Source organism: Numida meleagris, chromosome 4 (assembly GCF_002078875.1).
Source record: "Numida meleagris isolate 19003 breed g44 Domestic line chromosome 4, NumMel1.0, whole genome shotgun sequence".
Lineage (NCBI taxonomy): Eukaryota > Metazoa > Chordata > Aves > Galliformes > Numididae > Numida > Numida meleagris.
This window is the reverse complement of record NC_034412.1, coordinates 57,400,757-57,427,775: the sequence shown is the minus strand read 5'-3', so window position 1 is coordinate 57,427,775 and position 27,019 is coordinate 57,400,757. Positions and strand designations below refer to the sequence as shown.

At 35.5% G+C, this 27,019-nt stretch overlaps 1 long non-coding RNA gene across 1 annotated transcript; it reads right to left on the bottom strand.

Annotated features, from left to right (window-relative positions):
- On the bottom strand, positions 265–19,307 carry LOC110399080. Its single transcript, XR_002438878.1, has 3 exons — positions 19,219–19,307; positions 782–897; positions 265–384 (listed from the first exon to the last, which is right to left on the bottom strand). It is a non-coding gene; the product is annotated as an uncharacterized LOC110399080 (long non-coding RNA).

The window sequence follows — 27,019 nt, the reverse complement described above, 5'->3', positions numbered from 1 at the left end:
AAAGACTTCCATCTACACCATTCAAAATACGAATTGATAAACTCATGTCCCAAGAGATGAGTTTGGACCTGGGTGTCTACCTTTTAAAACGTGGAACTGAATGTGGAAAGTGAGGAAGAATTCATGACCTGTTGAAGCAGTGACATTTTGTTTGGAAAAAAAAATGCTTTGGGAATGTTAAGACACGGAAATGTACTTTGCAGCCTACAACATTGGATGGATCATAACACCCAGGACATGGCAGCACTGACCTGAAGCTATCTTGAACCTCAGCAGCCGGTATAAGGCTATGATGGGTCTTGTCTTCTCAGAAACAAGCCTCCATGTCCAAGTTTCACCACAAAGACCTCTGAGTTTTCTGAGGAACACAGTTCTGGAAAGCCTCTACAAAGGTAGACATGACAGTTTTTCCTACAGCATTATCAAATACTACTTGTGTATAACTTCCCAGGTATAAATGTTGAACAACTCAAACACAGAGGTAGCAGATGAGACAGATAATCAGATATAACATTCACCTTATTAATGAATACAATTAAAGACAATTTGGCCAAGTGTTTTCGAGAAACAAGTAAGATCTGTTGAAATTAGTAAGGATCTGTGGGTGATAATTTGTTTTTTGTTGTTGTTGTTTTTTTTTACTTTTAAACAAAGCATAGGCTCATACCTTTAACAATTACAGTTTTATAAAATAACTGGAGTACACATTTCAAAATTTTGATGTAGCAATGTTAAGTGTGGAAAATGTAAAGATGCAATCTTTTCTTTGCCTCATACTTACCTTCAAGTCTTTCACGACATTCAAGGAGTTATAACTTGCTCACTGATGTAGGCTGGTGTGGGCCACCACTAAAAGTCGCTTCTCAAAGTCTCAAAAGTCTCTTCTTTTTACCAACTCTGTAAAAAGATCATGGTTATACATATATTTGTGTATCTCATTTCTGCTGCAGATTTTCATGTATTCGCTATCCCTTGATAACAAAGGTTTCATTGTCTTCTGGTACAAATGCCACTGGGATTCCTTTAAAATCATAGAACACATTAGATACATTATCTCTTTCATACTTTTTGTTTCAGTTCTCTATAGGGAAAAGTGCACTTCATCAGTTCTTTCTTCTGTCAAATCTTCGGTAATGCAACTCTCATGCAAATACAGCATATTGTCTTGGTATTAACCCATACTAGACCAAATATGCTGACATTATAGTACAATAAACAACAGAGATTTCTAAACTACACTCCCTTAAAGTCCAACTTAAAAACGTGAATGTCTCCTGTAACAAAACTGTCTGCTCAGTTTTCAAGCAAGAAATTCTTATACATTCACTTACACCACACTTATGAATTAGGCAGAATCAGTTGTGGGGTATTTGTATACTGAATCAGAGATAAAGAATGCACAAACAAACTGAGTAGATGCCTTTATTTAAAAAAAAGAATAAAGGAAAATAATAAAGCTCACAAATACATAATTATTAACTGTACCTTGATAATATATGCAAATCAACCATAATTCCAAGAAATTGAAGAGGACTACTCACCAGCAGAAAATAGATATATCTAATAACATTACCTTTAAAACGCATCAAATTTGAATGTTCACAAGACCAGTCAATGTAAATACTTCCTGGTAGCTCAGAAGTAAAAAGCAGCGTGGCATTTCAGAGCATAAGAATAGATATATACTGACATACAGATGGAAGCTGCCCTATCTTCTTCAACTCCCTCACTGTGGCCAAGAGCAAACACAGAGAAGAGAAAAGAAGAGAGAAGCAGGGAGCAAAACCTTCTTGATACACTCTCAGTCCCAGCACTCTGTAATTCTCAGGCTTCCTGAACTTCATGCGATTCCGTTTTTAATAGCACGGAGTGAGATTTCCTTTCATGATTGTTTTATTGAAGCCATGTAAAGTTCTAGCATCCATACCATCTTTTAACCATAAGTTGCTGTTTCAATTTCTCACTGCACGGAGAAATACCTAATTCGCTTTGTTTTAAATCTGTAGCCCGTTAACTACATTTTGATCTTGTAAAAGTCTGCCTGGGGAGAAGAACATCAATGGAATTTTTGTGGAACCTCCATAAGTAACAAAGGATATAACTAAGATAACTGCACAGAGAGAATGTTACAGTGGCTCTTTCAGATAAAATACAAATTTCTCAGGTTATTTAATTTGTTCAGAGCTCTACCTCTAGTGATACTAGTTTGATACATTTATCTTCCAATTTCATTTAGTGGCCCACATAAAAAGGACTTATTCTGTCCATTCACAAGTATAAAATGTTAATCCAAAGATTAACATACAAAAATCAAAGGGTAGCTGTCACTATAATTAACCATCTCACAATGGGAAAACTTATACCTGTTTGAATTTAGGGAATCAGTTACACTTTCAACATCTTCAACTAGAATCAATACACAGCTTTGGAAAGTCACCGATGGTGACTTCAATAGTACCTGATAATTGAAGGAAAAATTGCATGTTTTACAGACAAGATTCAGTCAGCTGTTCTTTTTAGATCTTTGCATAAAGCAAGGAAGGGATTCAAAAATCAGAGTTCAGGAAGGACACTGAAATGAGATGTAGTACATTAACAATTTTTTTTTTTTTTATACAGCTGATTTCATTCACTAGATTTCTGTATCTCCAGCTGTTTATATGATCAGTGTTACTGTGGTCACTTACAAATTTTACTGAGAGTCAGTTAAGAGTTTTTCTTTACTTATTTTTAAGAGGGAATTCATGTTTGTTTGCAAACAAAACAAAAAAGAAACGTTTACATGTGAGCTGAAATTAATGGCTGTAGCATGGGTCTTTACTGAACACTGTCCTAACGACAGCACCTTCTCTGCAAGCATAGTCTGCCATAGAACAGGTCTTTGGAAGGCTACCACTGGATGCAGCCCACTGACCCCTGGAGCCCCAGCTGCTGAGTGAAACTATTGGTGATGTGAATGTGATGACAGTTTCTGTGTTTACTTTGAAATTAGCCATTTCTGCCTGTCCAGTTTGTGGGAAATCATGAAGAAAGAGGAAAAAAAGGGGAAATAAATTGTTTAGTTTCAGTTCAACCAGATGCACACTAAATAAATTCTGACTGTTGGCCAGCTTTAATTTCTATTTAACTTATTCGAGTAACTCCCTCCACTTTTTTTGGTGTGGGATAAAAGAGGATCAGATGGCCTTTCAGGTACAAAAAGATTTACCCAGGGGCAAACCAAAAGATCTGAACACACTCTCCCAGTCACCTGAACAGCCAACAGGACCATTTTTCCTGTCTGAACCATTTAGAATATTGCAGTTTGATATAACATTACATTTGAGTAGCGTAGATTTGTAGAGCTAAAGCTTTTTCCTAAAATGAGCAGACCTTTAAGAATAATCCAAATCACAGTTGTCTTGAAGCTGTAAAACATCTCTTCAGATTTCACCTTTTATATACTCCCATATTATTTTGGCTTCATTGTTTGCTACATCTTGGATAAAAATTTAAAGAATAGAAGGGACATATACACCCTTCTTACTTCAATAGAACTTCTTAAATAATTTCATTAAAAAAAAAGATCTAGCAATATCCTACTAATAAGTACCTATAGGCTTTCTACTTCTCACACATACCACCTTACAACTGTATCATAGCAGTAAAGGTATTTTAGTGCACTTTTTTATATCCATATGATAAAACAAGTATAGTTAAATGTTAACATGAGCGTATTATTAAGGTATTTAATAGTCAAGTACTTTTTAAATAATTCTTTAAAAATTGTCATCCTCTGAGGCCTAACATAGGATTAAGCGATAAAGTCTTATTTAGAAAAGTGCTAATAGGTTTGAAAAACCTAAACATTCTCAAGAAATAAACTAGTTAAAAAAAAAAACAAGGCCTGAAACACAAATTGCTAAGTATAAAGAACATGAATAAAAATCAGTTACCACTCCCACAAGAGTACAATGGAAACATCTTTTTTTTTTTTTTATTGTTGTGACCATTTCTAAAGAACACATGTAAAAAAATGGTTCTTTTAATGGATTATTTTAAATCAGACTATTTTATTTCCCGTTTCCTGACAATACTACCATTCAGCAGAAGTCTCATAGAATGCTTTCTAAAAGTAGTCTATAATTCATCTCACATATTTGCACAAATCCTGATGGAGTGTCCACAACAATTAGCCCATAAGTATTAATCACTTTCCAGTAAGCTCATGTTCTCAGGAAGCAAATCAGTCTAAGCAATCCCTTTAACATACAGGTGACATCACAGCAACTTTGTCTATTGTACATTTTCTCTCTAGTAATTGTCTCAGATTACAGATAATAATAGATAATAACTGAAGGTCTGCCTGAAGATAATGGAAAACAATATGCAACACCATATGTAACAGTGCCACCTGGTGACCACTACTCAATAAGTGAACTTCCCCGCTTTCCAATCAAAAAGTTCAAAAAAAACTCTTCCCACACCACTTCTGGTTTCTCCAGTCCCAGTTGACTGTGCACATTTTTCTTTCAGAAGCTGCAAATCTATCTAGAAGAGACCCACTAAAGAAACAGGAAAAGAGAAACTGCGGTGATGGATGGATCAGTAACTACATCAATGGTTTCTCGCCCCAGTCTTAGATTTCCAGGAAAGAACAAGGACATTCAAATGTCTCCAGGGAAGAAGCGCTCTGCTGAACTGCAGACCTCAGACTTTGCTCAGAGTGTCATATTTGGAAAGTACCAAAACATCACCCCAGTTATAATTTACTCTTTCGTTAAGAGATACTGCAGTGAATATAGAGACTATACTTCAAAGTGATTCTTAGCTGAATAATTATTCTTTTTTGGAGTGTGCTCTTGATTTTAAAATGATGAATTTCTTACCATATCATTTATTAGTCAAAACAAGATGTCATTATCAAGATTCCTGCACAATTACCTTAGCTTACAAGATTCAAGATGTTTTATGCTTTCATACATCGACACTGACAACAGTCAGATAATACAAACCACGTTGCAATTCCCCAATGATTTTTTCATGTGAACCATAAATAGGGAATATTCGATGGAAAGAGAACTTTTTTTTGTTTTATAAACCTTCAGAGTAACAGGACAAATGTCTACTGTTTTGACAGACTAAACTGCACATTGCGTATAAACTACAAACAGAAAAACAGACATTAAAGAAAGGAAAAAAGGTAAGTTTGATGTTGCTTTCCATTTTCCAAAGAAAGTTTCAGTTTCAAAAACTGAGAGCGTTGTGATTTCTCATCCACTTCATTGGGATAACTTTGAGCTTTTCTATTAATTAATAATATATTTGCTTTTTATATGTTTTCTAGAACTTTCTCATCCAAAGAAAAGATATTTCCCAAAAATGATGAATTCAAACAAGTTCATAGTCACTTAATATTTTCCATAGAAAGTACAGACATGGTTGTGATGTCCAGGATGCCCCTGTCAAAATCTGTTTTGAGTCAAAGCATGACTGAGTAATCATCAAATAGCTGAGATATATAACAGCCATGTAAGGTACATGGCTATTTTGCAAAGTTTTCAAAGACATTATCTGGAATATTTCTGATACATTCATTTGATCTTATTTCATACAACTTTAAGGCAATCATTTTAAATGCAAGTTGTATAAAAATTTCAACCCACAGATTATATGGTATAAAGTTTATGACTGAAGTGTTTCTAGAAAAAATCTGAAATACTGAGACTTGTATTTGACTTTGAAATAATTTCACCAAAATGTATAATATGTCCAAACTGAACCGCTCAGCTAAACACAACAGTCAAAAGCCGCAGAGCAACAAAGAGCTTTAAAATCACCTATGTTAAAGAAAAAAGGGAGGGGAAAAATGGAGGAATGCATCTGGAATAATGACAATCTCGGGATCATCTGAATCTGGAATGTAGATATATTCATTATAGAAAGCAAATACAGATGAAAATCTTGGAACTAAAACTAGTTCAAATTCTGAACTTTAGAAAAATCATAGAGAACTGTTTTTAGTTCAACAATCTATAGCAAAAGGATTGTTTTATATTAAGAAAATTTACACTTCATGGCAAAAAAATAACAAACGTTTCATTGTTTAAATCACAAGCATACATTCTTTGGTTATGGCTATACCTATACCTCTCCTAGTGTTTATCGCCATCCACCTTCCACAGCTTTCCCTCCCAGAAACAACAGTACGTGCACGTGCACACACGCACAGAGGCAACCCAGTTGTTCCTAAGTAAATTTATAGTTAAATAAAATCAGAAGAAACGCCAGTCCACATGGTCTGCTTCCACAATACTAAGACTCGTTTCCTGTTTTCTCACTTCCATGTGAAGCTTAATTTGATGATGGCTTCCATTTTTAGAGAGCAATTTTCTGAACTACTATTCAGATCGGAATCATCTGTAAATAAAGATGCCTTTAGCTTGGCATCAGTTATTCTAGACTTTGTTCTTGCTCTAATGACTTCTTAGACATAACTTACCCCAGATTCTGATAATACTAAATTTAGATCACAACAGATATTTCTTATTACATTCTCTGGCATCTTTACACCACAACCCTAGAGAGAGGAGAAATATATTTGAAACATTAGACATGGTTTAGTGGGATTATTGGTGGTAGGTGGATGGTTGGACTGGATGATCTTGTAGGTCTTTTCCAACCTAGCTAATTCTATGATTCTATGATTATTATTATTTTCTTTTTTTTAAAACACGAGAGAGGTGGGAATATTTCCAAGTTGCCTGCAGTAGGAAATCACCACAAGTCTGGTTAGCCTCAACTAAATTAGGTTAACCCAAAACATTTAAATAATTAGCAAAACAAATTAACAGTATTTTTCTCCAGCTGTCCTAGTAAGAGTTGTTTGGTTTTTTTTCCTAAAAGACTCATCAATATAATACCTGAGTACTTTTTGGTAATACATTATGTCTAGATCATGGCAAATGGTCACACTTCCTAGTCCTGAGGACCGCAGAGTCACCTCAGATCCATGACACAAAGTGGACACAAGATCCATCACAGAGATGCTGATGTAAGGTTAAGTGCCCTCTCCTGATTCATATCTTGTTCTCTTTTTAGGTTTGGTTTATTTTGCACAGAATGGATGTTCTCCAGGGCAAGCTTTGGTCACGTCCCAGATTAAACGAATAGAGAACCTGCATTCATGCAAACACTACAGAAAGCACCTGCCTCACACATTAGACAAAGTCAAAATTGTATCAGCTGCATCTGGCTCTATTTGCTTTTTAATGATTTATATGCGTGATATTTTTGCAATGCTATTGCTAGATTTTCCACATGCTCTTTTATTAGCAACATCAAAGTTGATTTCCTGTATGTTTCTTATAAATGCTTTGTACAGTTCACATTCTTGGCTTTTTCTCTACATTTGTGTTGTGTTGTTCACCGATAGTAGGGCAAAGCAAAAAATTATTTGAAGGAATCAATATTTTTTAAGTCTGAATATCTTGAAATAATATGGAAACATGAAAATCTCAGAAGATAAAAATACTCCATCTGCAAATTCAGTGATTCTACAACAGTTTTGTTCCATGTTTCACCCTCCATTTGATAACTTTTAAAAATAACAATTTAAAACTTGACCAAAAATTAAATGTAAAGATAGAAATAATTAAATCAAATGCAAAGACCACTCAGGTCAAGGTGGTATTTATTTTTTTAAATATAATTGAAAGGGTTCTGCATCAGTTTAAGTAATACTTTGCACTGACACATTTCACGTTCATATTTCTTTTGCACTTTCAGGCTGCTTGGCAATAAGAGTTCTTTCACAATGATAGTTTTCCTCTTTTAGCGAAGACCAATTTTTATTCCTTCCCTCCTAGCATCTCTGTGGACTTGGCCACTCCATTTGCCTTAACTCCTTACTATCAATAACTTTAATAATCCAACCATTAGTGAAATCCCTAACTCCAGTTTATTTTATCATCTGTTGACCAATTTGTTTCAGAAGACAGATGCAGAAGTATCTTCAGATTATTAATGGATCAATAACCATGTTTGTTCCAAGTTTATCCTTTACTTCTCAAGACCATTCCACTTTAGTAACGGTATTGTATCATTAACTGAACAACTCTTTCAAAATGACCAGCAGTCAGCTTAGCTGAACTCTCAAGCATTAACATCCAAACATCTTATTTCTATAAATTATATGGTTCAAATATCTGAGAAAATTGTTTTTCATAACTTAGTCTTTTTCAGTTCCAAAATAGGAAGAACAGCATGAGGTAATACAAATTAACTACCTCCGTGGGAAAAGCTAAAAAAAGCCCTCCCCTCATATATTTTGTAATGATTAAGTGTTGTGAAGCCAGGGGGCAGAATTCAGCTCCACTCATCTGCCCAAGATGCTAGCATCTAAAATAAACCAGCTGTGTGGGCAGACTCTACAGAGAGTACTGAGAGAACAGCACCTTCAGACAGGGAATTTCTCCAACTCAGAGTATGCCTATAATGGTCTTAAAAGGTTAAATTTAGGTGACGTACATCCTCCACTGATTTATGTAGTTGGCAGTCAATAATGTCGTGTCTGACAGTGTATGGTTATTCTTTGAAATCCAGCCTACAGTAGTAAAAGAAATCAGTAATGTATCTCAGTCCAAAAACCCATCCTTGCCTGCAAAACATTTCCTTTTCTCTACAAACATATCATAATCAGCATAATGGCTACATGTTCACTCTAAGTAAATGTTTTATTCCAGTAATTCTCAGTCTGTGGAAATATAAGTGTTTCAGAATACAACTCAATGCTTGATAGACACAATAAATCTTTCTCTGTTTCTGATTTTGCCAGTATTCTCATCAGTGTGGTTTTGATCAGACATAACTCACAGTATTTTTATGTTTTTTTCCTGAACTGGTTTATTTCTGCTATAATTAAGCTATTTTCTCTTTGAGGTTCTAAGACTCCCACCATTCAGTAAAACTGATGGTATTCACACTATTTGAGTCTGATATTGATCTCAAGGATTTCTATTTATTTTCCAGATGGTTTTTACCAAGTTGCTACCTAATCAAGCTATATTTTTATATCCATCTAAATATTTGCTTTAATGGGAGCAATTTCAACAAGGAGGATTGGCAGGTAGTTTGCAATTTCTATTTTTGTCTGTAACCTATGCTGTGCTAGTCAAAATAATAAAACAATGACTCCCTTATATCCCCAGATCAGAGGGGTCTACAAAGGCAAAAGTTTAGAAACATTCTCTCGGGAATTTTCATTCCTTGTCAAGGTCAGTACAAGACTTTAAGACAAATGAGGGGCAAATAATACATACTAAGTTGGTTAGATGAAGGAGCTCATTATCTTTTCATTTTGCTGATCAGAACCTCCTTGATCACTACAAAATACACAATGCATATAAAATGCCTGTGTTATACCATATATATGTCTAATAGTAGATTCTTAAAGCAATCTTTAGGGACCTCAATAGGGGTCAGTTTTTAATGGTATTTCATACCTTGCATTAGTCGCCCTGTGAGGTAAGTGTAAGTTCTCAGCTATGGTAAAGCCCTGTTCACACTCTTACCTACTGTATTTCCCAGGATCAAAACTTCATCTATGTAGTCCTCAATACTCTCCCTCTAGTATGTCATCAAGAATGTGTTGTATTTTCCTGTGAAACACCTCACGAGCCAAACACAACCTAAATGACAGTTTGAGGAAACTGTGTCTCAGAGGGGATGTTGAATATGTGCAAACACATGCTCTGTTTTTGTAAGGCCACCAGCCAGATCCCTGCTGATGCATCAAGTGCAGAAAAATATTTGCCACCAATCCCAAGCCCCAGAATTTATCCTGTTGTGGGTAGTGGAAATATGTGCCTTTTCAGTTATTTGATTCTACTGGGCTTATGCATAAATGGAGCATTCTGTCTTCCCTGCTGTGCACAGACCAGTAAGTCTATCCACTTGGCTGGTGTTTCTAAGTATGGTGAGGTCTGAATCTTTCCTATCTGCATTTTAGCCTCTATTCAAACTGGAAGGTATTTGCCAACAAGAACAAATCACAGGACAGGTATGGGGGAGGCCTCCGTGTTTCAAGTGCAGGACCTAACCTTTGCTCTTTATTGAATCCAGCCTGCTCTTTAAAGCTCACCACTCTCCCACAATTCTACTGAGTTTCAACACTGGAAGAGTTTTTAAGCATGAATTCTGTAACTCAGACTAACCTATTATTTCACCTCAAAAACTGTTTTCTAACTGGGACTTGTTCAGAGGCAAATTACCCAACAGAAGTTTAGTTCACTATTTTAATGTGGTGGAGACTTTACTTGTATATGAATCATTTCCACTCATGCAAGTAACTGCTTGAAAGGTACTGATTGTCTTAAGGAGGAGTCCAGTGACAACAGATACAAGAACAGGTACTCAAACTCCTTCATGTTGGAGATTAAGATCTGAGTTCCCCCAGAGATTCCAATTTTAATGTTCATGGTGGTGGTATTTTTGGCAACACTGTCAATTATCTTTTAGTCATGCTTAGAGGCCCCAACCATCCTGAAAACCCTTCTGTGCTCATCAAATGTATTTTAGAAATCTGTTTATGGTTTTATTTGTATTTTAAAACTTGAATCTAATTAGACTAAACATGTTTTATTTCATTCATTTCCAGTAAAATAAAATAGATGTATCTCAATATGTTGCATTTTTTTTTCCCTAAGCATTGAGAATCTTTCAACATTCAGACAGCTATATGATCATCTTCGGTAAAAGATTAGAAGGGTAAGTCATAAACGCTTGGAACAAATGTAAGCAAAGAAAGGATAATTTCCTTTTTGTTTTAAACAAAGCAGCAAAGTGTAAGGCCTCCGCAAGTAAAAGAATGTTTATGTCCTCCCTTCTTTTTGCTTAACATCAGTATTGTTATGGAAAGCAAAACTTGAGCTCATCACAAGCACATTTCTCTTCAGTATTTCATGTAGAAGAGCCACGTAAACATAGGGGACTTCTGACACAAAGGTCGAAACATCTGTTGTATTGGAATATCACAGATACACAAGATACTGCGATATAAATAACAATGTACACAAGAATTAGGAACCAAAAGTTTCTCCTAGCACAGCTTCCTTCAAGTCATGCTGAAGTGAAAAACATGTTTTCACTCTCACGGAATGACCTACTCCCACCAAACACAACCCTCAGCAGGTTTCCTTTTAAAACAATGTCCTAAAAGAAGACAAAAAAATATGGATGGGAGAAACACCTCACCTTTCTCCAGGAATCATCAAGATTTATAACATACAGTATAGCTGTCAGAGGTTTTTAGCATGAGAAAAGCAGAAGATTTTCAGACTGACCAGGAATCTGAAGGAGGAGCCTTTCCTTCATTAACTCACTACAGAGCAAAGAGGATCACATAATCAAAATCTAGCTTTTCCCCATCTCCACAACATAAAGGAATTCATCTGTAGCATTTGAAGAAAAACACTAATTGTGATGAACAAGATCATATGGTAATAAACCAGAAACTGAATATCCTCTATCATTAATCTCAAATCTTATTAAAATCCATAAATATTAATGTGCAGATCATTATTTTGGCAAAATTATTCTAAATTATCATGCCATCTTTACTATGAATAATTCTGAGCATAGTTTAACTACAGATACTGTTTTAAGGTTCGCAGTTCTACTAGCTGAATAGGCTTTACATATCTGTGCTAGGAAGATTAGAATAACCTCCCTCTCCAAGCATCCATACCGATTGTAGTGTAATTTTCCCCATGCAGAGGAATATCCATTGGGTAAATTATCTGTGATTCATTACTACATTATGATTTTCACTCCTCTTGTCTTATCAATGCTACACTTGAGATCTGCACGTTCATTTTCCACTGACAGAAATGAAGATTTTACTGATGAGGAAATGAAGACAATATGAGGACATACTGTCAGAGGTAAATGCATGGATATGTGGAAAAAACAGTCTTCCTTCACAGGAAAAATGGTTTGTTATCCATGCTGTGGTTTTGATCATCTTTGTCTTACATCATTTAGTACCTTCTTTTTTTCCAGATTGAATTGCATTCAATGATGGTGAAAAGAAATCTGTTGCCAAACCATCCCTTTCCTTACTTTCATCTCTGTGTACAAGGTCTGAAGCTCATATTCAAATAACATTATTTAGTAGCAGTCTAAGAAACAAACCACAGTAGTGCTTTCCTGTTTTCATCTAGAGGAGCTAGAATATTTATTAAGCAATTTCTAATGCATATAATAGAGGAAAAAATATCAAAAACATAAAACCAACATCAAGGAATGGAAATATTATATGGATAAGATTTGGCCTCTGTGATATGTTTTAGACTGAAAAACACCATGCATATGTCATTTAAATGTGACTAGTACTCTTTAGATGGGAATCAAATTTCTGTAGGAACAGCCAGTAGGAGAGGGGAAAAAAGGAACCCTGGCCAACAAAAAATTGGCTTTCTTAAGAACTATTAATAAAAGATCTGATGAGAAGGGCATTTGTCTGCAGAACTGGGTAAATATGAAGTATTTCCACCATTCATTTTTTCAAGCAGTAAATCACTACAACATAAGCCAGTATCAGAAAAATATTCCAGAGCCAACACATCTACAGTCCAAAATGAGTTGGTTAAAATAACTTAATAATTATACCTCTTACAAATATGTTTATGTTCTAGTTAGGAACTATTTTTAAAATGCTCCAGAAAGGCAAACAGCCTTACAAATAGTTTGCTGCGTGAAGTGCCAACTGAAACAAGCATGTAATAACGTTGTGAATTACATTATCTGACACATTTCAAAAGCTTATTCAGGTGCTTATTTAAGCCCATAAAACCTGTAGGGAAATAAAGACAGGATGACATTTCAGTCAGCTTACCATAACATTTTTCTAGTGAAATTGCATAGCAACATATTAGATGCCGAAAAAAATGTCAGCAGTAAAAACAAATGCTAAAGGCTTCTGTGGAAGACTAATGCCGCTACTATTAAGGTAATATCAGCATATTAAAAAGGCATGATAGTCTTAAAAGCAGTTTACAGCATCAAATGTATGCAATGAAAATATCGTAAAACATCTTCTATATTCTAAAACAAGAAAACAAGGCAGTTTACACCACATGCTGTGTGAAATCTGTGTCTCAGATCGTTCTGCCAATACACACAATTTGGAGGAAACCACTTAACTTTTCATTAATCTGTGAACAAGCAGACAAGGATATCTCAGTGTCAGAGCTTTTCACAGATAAAATGAACATTCAGCAAAACATCTTAAGGCAGTCATCATTTCACACACTGGAATGAGACACACCACTCTAGCTAGTGTGATTTCTGGTCCAAAAAAAAACAAACTAGAAAGCAAGAATTGGATGGTATGAGAGGTCTTGTTCATACCTAACTGAAATTCTTTTAGCGAGGGAGATACCGTGACAAAATATCCCTTTCTCCACAATCCAGTTCATCTGCAAGTTAATTCAGATCAGACTACGCAAGGAAAGGTATACTTAAGGCAAGTAATGAAAAAAAACTTGTGCTTCTGAATATCACATAGGGAATACAAGAGACAGTTATTCAAAATCCATAAAGTACCAAATAACAAAGCTTTAGTCATCTGTTTTCCTAACACAGCCACCAACATATTCTTTTCACACCCAAATAGCCACTGAAGTTGCACCAAAAGGACTGTCAGATCAAGATCTAGATGCTAAATGATTCAGTTGGAAAAGTACAAGTAGAATAAGCACTTAACCATCTGAAATTTTATTCTTCCATGCTCTCCCAAACACACAACAATCTCTTCACAATCTATTTCCCATTCTTTACCCATTATACTATTTCCCAGGAGAAACATCTGTTGCCTTGACGAAATAAAAAAAAAATGACATGGAAAAGAAAGCATAGAGAGATGAAAGTTAGCTGCCTTTGATGGTTGCATCTCTAGAAACATATGAAGGCAATATGATCTCCTTGATGCAGTCCACGTTTTTGTGCTCTTCACAGACACTTGTTTCATTTTTACATCTCACTTGTATTATGTTTCAGCAGTGTCTGCTTCTTAATCTCAGTACAAGTGGATTAACACAACTGAGCTGGAGCTCACAGAAGTATTGATGCCCTAAGTTGTCTAGCTGTAAAGGAAACTCTTTACCTAAAAATCATTTCTAAATACATAATTTGTTCTCATCTAAAATCTTCCCTCCAAAGAAACACGTGATACAATCATACTAGCAAAAAGCTTTTCATATGTTCTAATAAACACCTGCTTGTTTTTAAGAGATTCAAACACTTTCCATATAGAGCAGAAGAGTATTTCATTTGTTAAAGATAACAAAGCCTGTAGGAAGTATTTTATTTTCATTCTATTAATCTATTATTACAAGCCATACTGTGTAAAGAACAAGACTTGGAAAAGTCTTGGAGGAAAGAAATAAAAGAAACGATTTTTCCTCATTCTATTATACAAAAAAATACAAATGAGCTTTTGCACATTCCTGCCCAGAGATATTCATCCCCAAACTCATACTGCAGTAAGTTATGTCAGCTGTGCCAATTTACATTGATATAAATCCACCCTTAATCCAACACTTGAAATAAAGGGGCAGAAGGAATGTTTAACCTGGTCAGCAGCACAGGCCCAGAGAGCAGTTGACCAGACATATCCAATGAGGCAGCAAACCCCTACACTGGAATGATCAAGTAGCTTGAAGCCCCACAGGACAGCCTGAATCCTAAGCCCCCATCTAAGACAGTGGAAAACACTGAGCTGAGACAGTCTTCAGATGAAAACACATCCTGTGAGTCCCATTCCAACACCGTCAGCTTGCCTTGGCCACAGCGCAACAGAGATCACCTGAGATAAGAATGAGAACAGAGAAAGAGGACGTGAACAAAGAGAAGAAAACAACAGCACTTCCTTCTGGAGGGTTACAGAGAAGATTTTGCCTTTGAATATAAACTGTGCTGATCAAATAGACAAGTAGTTTATTAGACAAAAACACTCACAAATGCCTCATGCAGATAGTATAGCTAAGTCTTGAATGTTCTCCCTATAACATTTTTAAGGACTGGAAGGTCTTAATTACAGTACATGCAACCACTTGAGAAAAAGTCACATCTCCTAATGGAAAAAAAATCTCCATTTTCTGCCAACCTTCATGACATCAGACCTAAAGGGAACAAATACCAGCCAGTGCCACCTTTCCTTGGCATTCATTTGTATTCTCACACTCCCACAGACAGAAGTGATGACAAAAACTAGACCTGAGTTATGGGGCAATTCAGAAAGAATATGAAGTTTTTCAAAAGAAGTATGTAGTGTGTCCATTAAGTTCCAAGCTGCTATTTTTAATCCCCACCTCATGTTCACTAGTTTTGGTTAAACTTAATTCCAATAAAGAAAAAACTCTGAAAACTGAGAAAGCAGTTCCTGGATAAACAGCTTTAAATCAGGATTGTCATTTAATGTTATTTTTCTAAAGCAACTATTTAACATGTTTTCCAGAGGGAAAACAGAATTTAAAAGCTATACAAAAATTTTTTCTAAAAATTTTAAATGCTCAGTGTTACTCTTGTAGCATTCAGAAGGCAGCAATAATGAATGGATATCATAATCCATCTCAAAATCTGCCCTGACTACTTACAAATCTGTAAACAGCCTTTCCAAATTCTCTATTCAAGTCCTACTCTAGCAAACAAAATTTAGTGCTCTATAAAAATTGAAACAGAATACTAATTCTACATTTAAGCAGGATCTCAGTTTAGAGAGAACAGATAAACAGCTAAATGGAATTACTGCCCAAAAAAAAAATTCTAACTTCTCATCAACGTCTCTACCCTCAAGAAGATCTGTGATCTTTGCAAAAAGAATTCTAAATATTTTCTGATATTTTCCCCTGGAAGGAAGAAGCCTGCATTTACATTATTGCTTTGGCTTACAGCAATACTGTGGTTTGTAAGTGAATCCTCTTATCATCCAGACTTAGGTTCAGTCTCCTGAGTTCTTTGGGTAAGCTTGAGCTCTGTTCTCTTAGGATTAAACTAAACTGGAAGCCCTGCTCTGGAAGTAGTACCACACACATCCTGAACACGACTAGGGACACGAGGGAACAAAATTTTGTCCTTGGAAAGTTTCAGACCACATGAGGTGTTAAGGAAATGTTTTCTGGCAGACAAAGGTAAATGCTCAAAATCACAAACCACGTACACTCAGAAACCTCAGCTTCCATTCAACATACTTATCTATTCTTCTACTACCAACCTACTTGTTAATGTAGCTATGGCTGGTCCAACCCATATTTGAGAAAAGCCAGCTAAGTCTTCCTGCCTTCCAACAGTAGATCCCACAAGCAACATTAAGACTTATCACATCTGCTTTCTATTTATCAGAGCTATTAAAGAAGGATAGAAGGGAGCCAGCAAAAGGAGGGAGAATGGAAAAAAAAACTAACAAAAACAACAAAATGAATGTAAGTTTTAACTAAATGCATGATTAGATGTTACAAATTCATGTTCTATTTCAGGAAAGTATGCACAGGATGCACTAGCAAAGACTGATTTCTTTACATCTACTCTTTTGCATAGCTTCTTTGGAAAATGATTTATCATTGTTTATAGATTGACTAAATCCCACCTCAGAGTAGTAAGACTGTTTCAAGATGCAAACAAGGCATCTTTCACAGCAATGTAAAAATAAAATATGTACATGCGTATTTAGCTGACATATTATTTGGCTGTCATACAGTATCATGATAGTTGCAGACCACATGAACCACATCAAGTCTAGGTCCTTTGTGGGACACATGACAATGAAAGTTCAATCTTGCTTTCTTTCCTTCTGATCATATAGCTAACATCTGACTAAAAAAGTAAACTTTCTGAATTGCTAAATGCCATTTTCAAGAGTCATTTCAACATTTAAGAGTTTATATGATAGAACTAATGAATTCAGTTAGAATTTCCCATGAATGATTGAAATACTGTTTCCCATTAGGAAACAAAAGGGGGAAAAAAGAGTAATTAAATGTCAAGCACCAGAAATAAATATTTGCTGAAGTCAGGGAGGAGCAACTCCTAGTTAACAAAAGTCATTACATAAAAAGTCACCAAAAGCTTCTAAGATAACCTCATTTGAAAAAAAAAAAAAAAAAGAAAAAGAAAAAGAAAAAGAAAAGAATAGAAAAAAATCACTTAACATACAGCCACAAGATCAAGGAGAACTCTTCCAGAATTCTCTTTCCATTGTTCAAGCTATACCAAGACGAAACTCTGCTAGAAATGTAACATGAACATTACATGGTCTCGGTTTTACACCTATGACACACAAAGCAGATGGATAATCAAACAACTTTTTCTCCATGAATTCAGTTCTACTTTTTGGACACAAAGATGACAGCTCCATCCAGAACATGCATCTGAATCTATAGTTAAGATTACTAGACAGTAGCTAAAAGGTACAAAACTCACTCCAATCACCTTTCAAAGAATTTATAATAGTACACACCCAGTATTTTCATTGTAAGAAACAAAAGGTTATCACAGCTTCTCCATTATCTCTTATTCTCATAGCCTTGTCAAAGCATCTGAGAAGAACATGTTCAGGTTTAAGAAAAGCTTTAAGCATTGGTAAAACATTATTTTCTAAAGTATATGAATATCACCTTTATAGATACGATTTTCTCATTCAACAAATTCATTTCTGTTCCACAGACATCAAAACTTCATAGAATTAACTTAGAGCATTTCAGTAGAAGAGATATTAAAACCCTCAGAACCTAAGTCCAAAGCCAACTGGCAAAGGAATTTCAGTAGAAAACATATACTCCATATCATATTTTGAATAAATTAATACAGTGCACTCTTTCAAGAATGATTTTAGATCACATCTATGGTAAACTAGAATTTACAGAGATTTGTTCATTGTGCACATAAGTATAATGTCCTAATGTATTTATCCCAGAACACAGAACTTGAAGCAATATCCATTTTCCAGGTATGTTTCCATGTGATTTTAAGGATTATTCTCTCTCATCTTTTTTCACCATCCACAACAACCTCAGATTAAAGTCTTCACTGTTTCACTCATTTCCCATCGAGCAAAGGTTTACAGACACTGAGCTGCTTTAAAAACAACTCAACCTTTTGTGCATTAGTTTAAAAATATACTTAACCAGGGCCACTTCTCATGCTCTTTGAAATGTATATTCTAAAACTCACAGTTTTTAATAACAAACTCCATAACTAAAAAAAAAAAAGAAAGAAGAAAAGAAAGAAAACAAGCAAACTAACAAAAACAACCAACCCAATCAACCATGGACCAATATCACATTTAAATTCCGATGTTGCTACACAGAGGAAATTTTCAGCATTTACCTATTATATTTTCAGTTATAAAAAGCCTACATTTAAATTCCAAACTCACTTAAGAACCCAAAACAAACTTAGACCGGTAATAAAGCCTTTCTCTCTTAGCCAACAATATCTTAACCAAACTTTCCATTTCCTTTGTTTATAAAGTTTCTTCTAGCTCCCATCCTGCTTTCAGCTCAGATTCTAAGAGCACCATTCATTTAGGAAATTACTGCTAAATGAGGTAGAAAACATTATGATGTGCAACAAAACTGCCACTGATCACAGGTCCCCATGCTTTCTAGCATACTTTTTGTACTCAACTGTAAAAACTGACTCTGAAGAGATACAGATCTGCAAATGCACCTCATTTTCACTTTTTACTTGTTGCTTTTCTCTAAAACCTAGCTTTGGTCCTCCTCCCAACATACTGGAAAATAACCTTAAAAACACAGTACAAAAATAATACCAACATGTGTTTGTGAAAAGTATTAGAACAGTTACAATGTCAAAAGAACAAGATATTATACCCAGAAAGGGTTCTGCAGTAATGTCTCAACTGCCAGTAAATCTTAATTCTTATCTATAGGAACTGCCTTGGAGGCAGAAGTGGATAGCTGTCTCCATGCCCATTTATTACTTGTGAAAGTTGCCAATTTTGCCTCTTTCTACAAAGAAACACAAATCCAGTATATGCTAGTTTTTCTAATTCATTTATGCAGCTCAGCTATGCAAAGCAGCAGAAAAATTCAATACACATTCCAGATTAAAACTGAAAAAACACAAAACCAAAACCAGTCCCTTTTCACACAGTGCAAGATATGTATGGCTTATTTTTCTTCCTTCTACTGCAAACAATACACACTTCAAGGTATCTACCAAGCAATGTCAGGCAAGCTGGGGAGCTTTCTGTTGCCTCCCAGCCTGAAGGACTGCTTCCTGGGGAGTGCAATAGCCACTGTTAAAGCCATCTGTAGTAAGTCTTATGACAATTACTGAAGTAATTCAGGCAGCCTATATCTGCTAGCAGTGGCTTTTACCCAGCTGTCAAATCTGCTCATTTGTAACAGCCACAAGCCATTAAAAAGTGAAGCAAATGACATGGAACCATTTGGCTTCTTGCAAATTATGACGGAAGTAACAGGTTTTCAGTAGAAATCTCTTTTTAGAATTTCTTTTAATTACCAAAATGTTACTACCATCTGTTTACCAAAAAAAAGACAGGAAGGCCTGTGACAGACTGCAATACAAGTTTATTTGAGAAATCAGTGGGAAATTTGAATTGTTTATCTGAGACGCTTCCCACCTGCCCTAATTTTGGTCTCAAGTTCCACATGCCTGAATGTGGATGCCATGGCCAAACTACATTTGAAATCCTGTCTCTAGTTTTTCTCAGTGCAAAGAAGAATCACTTTTCTTTCAGTCTACAGTGCTTCTCATAGATTTGAAGCCTACAGCAAGAAATTATGTTTTTGCAAGAAATGATTAGAAATGGAAAGCTAGAAGGAAAATTTTTGTCCCACATCCTTGGCTTGATCACACAACTAGGAGTCATAACAGCTTTGAGAAAATGAGAGGTCAAAACTGTGATCCTCTCAGAAGACACCAGCAGCACTTTTTCAGCTCACCATCAGCCTGTGCTTAAAATTACTCCAGCTAGCACTAAAGAAAACAGAACAGAAGTTAATCAACTTCATGTGAAAGAGAAACAGGAAAAGACGTGGGTGTCGCAGGGATGCAGTGCCTCTTCATGCTTAGAAACACATCTTTGACACTTGTGTTACTGTATACTATTTTGGAGCTATGGCAGAAGGTACAATCCAACCCTGAGTGGGAGAAGGATAAATGATGTTATAAAAATCAGGCAGGATGGTACCTAACAGGGGACAGATTACGCCACAGCTAAATAAAACTGAAGTCTTGCCCTTTTCTTTGAATAGTTCAGGCTTGTGGTTGTCAAAATGAGATACAGAAGTAGATGGAATTAGCCTGCTTCTGTGGCAGTTAGGATGTTCTTAATAGTCCTAGAAGGAAAATGTGCTGCATTTCGTTCCATAAATCCTTAAAGCTATTTCGAGTATTAAGTCTTTCTCTGTAGATAAGAGTACAAGTGTTAAAAACTGTAGCTGTCTCTAAATAAAAAGCTAAAAATTGAAGAAATATCTTTGCCAAAACATAATAGCAACCTCTGAACTCTTTCATATCTGGCTTCTGTTTAATCAAAACAATCTCTCCCCCCCACTAAAAGCCACTTTGGCTAAGATCTCTAAAAAACACAAAGCACAAGTTCTGACCTGGAGCTGTCACTTGAAAAAAAGTGACATTTCATGACTACAGAGGCTGTGTTGAAACCACAGTATGGCATTTGTCATACTGAATTCCATTAATCTGTGAGGTAATAAAACAGTATGTGCTGCCTTTTGCTCAGGAATTAAGAGTCTTCAAGCCAAACCATAGAGGTTTTTTTCTGTCTTTCAAGAAGTAGTAACCCAGCAGCACGATTACCTCCTTGCTACAGGCAACAAACTAATATGACTTAAGGCTTTAATTACAGTCTATGTTCATAGAACACACAGACTTTTACAGAAGTATCCTTCAGTTTAGGAAGAAGACAAATCATTCACTTACCAGTAGTAGGATGTAAGATATTGTTTTAATCCTTTCCTCATGTGCATGTACTTGCATCCAAAGGAAGACAAAGTTTCTGTCAATGGGATCAGTTCCTTACCATTTTTAATGAGTTGTTTGGGCATTTTGGAGTCCAAGGAGAACCTTTAAAATGATAACAGGACAAAAGAGGAAGGTACATACATGGTAGAGGTACAGTCATGGACAAAATCCAGAAAACATTTAAGACTTAATTCACAGCTCGCCTGTTTCAGGGCTTACTGTCTAACTGAGCAAAGTAGAATGACACAGAGCTCTCTAATTAAAACCTAGAAAAAAAAAACACGGGAAAAAAGACATTAATATAGTATATTTTACCTTCTGATAAATGTCAGATTTTTGTATCTTCTTCCTACCAAATTTTCATGCTTCTATTTAGGATAATGGCGAATAATGTTTCTAACTTCAGAGACATTTAACTTGGAACAAAGTTCCCCATATTTTCGAAGGAAATCATTAAGAAACGCATCCTATATTCTCTGAAGCAGAGTTCCCTGAAGCAGCTGCAGTATGCTCTGTCTTTGTAAGCTGAAGTATCTATAATTTATGCTTGAAAAATTTCACTCCTAATGGGCACACTCACTCTAGAATGTCAAAATACATCTTTTTAATGAAAATTCCAACTGTGGAGCACTGAGATAAGTTACACTGTGGCTTAAGGCTACAATAATCTTTTGCCTTGATAGGATTGGAAATCAAAAGTTAATATTAAACACTGTGCATGAAAAACAAATGTCTATTTCAGGAGTAATTCTTACAGCCCAAGGCACTATTTCAACATATTAGTATTCTGCTCTAGAATTTCTTATTCTGTTTTAGTTTTGTTGTTTTGGTTTTTTTTTTTTGTCTTTTTTTCCCCATTACTGGAGCAAAATACAATTTTGATGTACTCTGCTCTTTCCTGAGGAAAAGAAATATATTTGTTATTGATGTAGCAAATTATTCACGTTGCTGATGAAGAAATAACCTCCATACTAATACCAAGTTCAGTAGCCCTTTCATGGCAGCTGTTAACACCTCTCCTCACTGTCAGAAACTTCCGGATGTTGACTTCGAAAGGGTCTTTTCATTTCACAGCAAGATAAGCAGTTCTGAAACCAGAGGACAATATTTTAGCCTAGGGTGGGAGGAGTCAAATAGCATTATGCAGTGAAAAACTCCTAACTACTTCTAACTGCAAACAAATAAATTCCTTTTCTAAAACCAAGGAATAAAAACAGACTGAAAATAGACTGAAAGGAAAAAAAAAATCCACAGAGTAAAAGGAAATACACAGGACCAAGGGAGAAAATCAGTGTAGAGAAAAAGCAAGAACATAAGTACAGGGAGCTTGGGGAAATCAATCAGGTTATACTCTAGGTGAAGAACTACAAATCACATGCCATAACTCAACTCTGGGTCCAAATGGACAGAAGTGAAAGACAGGAAGATATCAAAGTAAAAAGACGAGAGAAGGATGGGAAACCCCAGAGACTATTTTGCTTTGAACATCATATAGTTTATTAGAAAATTATATTCCACAGTTAAAGAAATGACAGCTGCAAAGTTCATCTGCTATGGTTCAGCTTTGCCCTTGTGTATTTTAGCAATTTTAACTGAAATTTTACATAATTCTAAGTAATTTTTGTTAATACATTTCTGCAACAATTTCAGGCAATGAAACATGCAGTACATCTTATTCAGGTCTCTAAAACAAATCAGTAAGTTCTATAAAGTGTATACTGTCAAAAGGCCAAAGCCATAAAATGCACGAGTCTGTTATACAATGTGAACGGAGCATTAGAAAATATACTGTGGGGAATAATCCTATGCTGGCAATAAGACAGACTGGATGACTTTATGGGCCTTTTCTGTAAATTTCTATGATGTTATCCATGCAGTACATAACCTTTTCTCATTAATCATATGACTGCTAACACATGGGTAGTTTTGAAGAGCTATCAATGTTTTCAAATATTTAGGGATTTAAGAGATGGCAGCTGACCTTATCCCTTGCTGCAGGGCAAAAAAGTTATTCTATGCTTACAAAAATAATAATAAAAATAATATTATAATTCAGGGATCATCTACATACTCAAGTACATTGAAATTGACTTCTCTCTAAGTACTGGAAAAACTCTCATCTTCAATCTACTTGAATTGTGTTGCACATTTATGCAAGCCATAACAATCCTTTCCTGTACAATTCTAACATCTATAAGAAATTTCGCATTTATAGTACTTGCCACATTCTGACTTTTCTGTTGATGTGTACTGCTGTTGTTACCTGAACATCTACACAGAGTAGAAGATGAACAGTTGAGCAGATACTTATGAGACAGTTCCCTAAGGGGCTCACATTGTTGTCTTGACTTCTCATTTGCTTTTGTGATACTGAACCTGCAGAGATCATGACTGCTGAAGAGTATGAACCAAAGACCAGAAATACCAAGTAGTGAACAGCTGAACTGATTTATTACTAAGTTTGTTCAGGTGGAAATGATTCACTGTTGAGATCATATTCACCTGTCCATCACTCAGCCACACTAAACCCAACAGAATGAAACACGTGAAGTCAGTTCATTGGGATCATCCAAATGGAACAAAAAACAAAATTTGTTGTATTATTGTCTTTGATAATTCACCTAGACCCATAGACACTTCTCCATTCTGTTAAGAATTGCTTCCTTCCATAAAGATACATTTTCCCTAATAGCCTCTATCATGGAATTATTTTGCCCTCACACTCCATGACTCAACTCCCCCGCATTCTGAAAGGAAAACAGCTGTCTTCACCCGAACTGCTTTACTGATCCAACAGAACTACTGTGAGCAAGTCTGAAATTCTTGTTGTTGTTTTATTTGGAGACCTAGGGAACATCATGGAGTAAAGCATCCTCAACTTGAGCCTCCAGGGGCACAATATTGATTCCTTCTAACCACAGTGAGTTACAAAACATCTTACATGAGCAGTTCTTGGTGGATTTACCACCTTGCCAAGTAAGTAAAGAGGAGATTAAATTAAATCATAGAACTCAAAATATGAAATATCCTCCACTGTTCCAGTATCTTTTTCCTCACTGGTTGCAAGAAAAAGCAGAAAGACGATTCCCCCACAGATTGCTCTTTGAGGGCTGGGTATGCGGCTGGCAGGTACTCAAGCCTATATTTAAAAGCACAGTGGGGACCAGGGATAGCTGGGAAGAGGGGAAAGGGGAGGGTTTCTGAGAAGGACAGGCTATTTTGAGCTGCAATATGACTCTGTAATCTAGAAAAAGTCATTTTTCTGAGGAAATGGCAGAAGGTAGAGAAGAAGGGAAAGTCTTTACCATTCCTTTAAAGAAATAAAAAACTTAAAATACATAGAATCTGAAGAATGAGAAATCTTTTAAAAACAAATTTCTATATGCTTTCCCTTAGCAGTGGATGAACAAACTGTCACTAAAAACATAAATACTAGGTTAATAGAAAGGATAGTAATAAAATGATTTTCTCCCTTGGAAAATAGATCTGCTCAGTGTGCATTTTGAGTATGTCCAGCACAGATATATTGCACGTCTTCAAGTGGTCTGACAGGTAACTATTTAGAATGAAAATTATTCCACATAAAAAAGCATCCCCATCCCAATCTTTTAAGAACTGATAAGTCCCTAGTAAATATGTTAATTAAGCACAGGGCCAACTGAAAGCAAGAAAGGTTATTTCATTTTCCAATAGACTGTTAGAGAAGAATTGTTTTTCTTTGTAACTGAACTTTACTGTGGATGCCCTCTTACTATGTGACATATTAAAAAACATAGTTTATTTCCTGACCAGCAAATCATGCTACCTTTATTTAAAGATCATTCTTCTGACAATGCAATTTTCTCTCCACTTGTTCAACCTTTTTGGAGTGTTACTTAAATTACATAAAGATTATTTAAAATGTGGTAGAATAGATGTCTCTCTTGTAAGAGTTACTGTGCTTCCCCAAAACATAGCTGCGGGAATGTTATACTTAATGCAGATACTGCACAGCAAAATGAACAGTATAATAATTAAGAAAGTCTTTACATTGTAAGAGAATCTTGAAGTGGTCTCAAAAAGACTGGAAAAAATTCCAGAAACCCTTCTAGTGAACAAGGTTGTTTTAAACATAAATTTGCTTAAAATTTGCTAAATTAGTTACAAGCCTATTCCTGTTTCTTTTAAACCAAATGAGAACTAAAAAGTGAGAGGGAAAAATTACATCCAGGAGCAAACAATCAGAATAGCTTTTAAACAGGAGATATATTTTCTAATCACCTAATTGCCAGGCAGATTTGCATATAACAGTGGTCTTTATTCTCAACTCTGCTGTCTTTCTGGACCATTTGCTCCACTTCCCTTGCTTTTATTTCTCATCTGTAAAAAATATCACAATTATTATATCCTCCTTGACAGGATGGTGTTATGATTAATTAGTTAGTATTATAAGTATTATAAAGATAAAAAAAAGCAACATAAAAGCACAGCTGAGTATCTGAGAGTTACAAAGTGGCAAGAGACCCCTGTTATTGATCCAAAGTACAGAACAGTAATGTGGGAACAATGTGGGAATTTCAAAGAAAACAATGAGCAAGAATAAAGGAGGGAAGCCCTGAAAAGGCTTGATACTTAGTTTACAGAGGCACTAGACTTTGGCTTGTGTTCATATTAAAGCTAGAAAAATCAGACATTGTGCCAAATGTATAATGTAATATTAAAAGTATTTTAAAATAGCATTCTTCCTTCCCAAAAAATGCTTTTTCCAAATCCCTTATTGTGCTCTGCTCACTTACTCATTACAGTTCTCTGTCCTGCTTGCTTATAAAAATGTACTTTCATTGGTTTTCTTTCTACCTTCTATCTCAGTTTAGCCATCACAATTCATTCCTGTCAATCTGTTGTATTACAGTGTTCCATATCAAGATTAAATCCAGATGAGAACTCCTGCCAAAACAGAAATAAATTCCTTCACAGATTAGACCAGTCTGCCCAAAGATGTAATGGGATTGAAAACAAAAATACTACAATCTTACTATTGCTCTAGAAAATATGTTCCTTCCCTTCAAAAATTTTTCTACAAATTAGAGTTCAAAGAATGGAAATTTCACACCTTGCCCTTTTTCACCAAAAACACAGCACTTAAAAGGGAGATGATTGCAAAGATGAAGCTGACTGATGGACAGTTTCCCCTAAGTGGGTGGTCAAGCTACAGTTGTAGGACAGGCATGTAAAAAGACTGTAACAGCATGACAGTATGACTGATGCTCCAGGAGATCTCTTCTTCCATGATCCGCTGACAGACATACCAGTACCTGCACACAGTACTGCAAATTTTCCAACTTTGCTGCCAGCTTTAGTGGTTTTGATATTTTCCTCAACTCTCCAAACTGTTTTAAGCCACATGACTTCTATTTCAGATTGGCACAAGCAGAAAATTTCACTGTATGGTGAATGGTTTTGAAACATGAGTTCTAGACCACTAAAAAGAAGTAAAGGATCTAAGTTTAGGATCTTCAGTGTAATGTTTTTTGTAGCTAAACAGCATAGACAGATATGCATACACATGTACAAACCAATCTTACATGAGCAAAGGAGACTTTTTTCTCTCCTTTAAGTTTGTCAAGATGAAGGAAGAGAACAGTCAAGAATCACCATCATGCACTTTTTCACCGTAGCTACAGTCTAACTGAATGAAAGACAGAAATATCTGATACTCTCAGATTCCATATCCTCTTAGTAATCATTAGGCAAAATATATGTTTCAGGACAATGAAGCAAAAGGTAGCTATAAAAATATCATAAAAATCAGCCAGTGCATTTTGAAGTTTTGCCACATCATCAAGGAACAGAGGTTATAGGTATTTGCTGTGAGGAAAAAAAAGGCAGAAATACATTCAGCTTTCCAACAGCAAACAGGCACTGGCAAATGAAAAGCATCTTTTGCACAACATGGTTGTTAAAAACTTCCCAAGAGGATCCCTTGATTTTTTTCTACTGTTGTAAGAGTACAAGGAAAAATAAAGCAAGT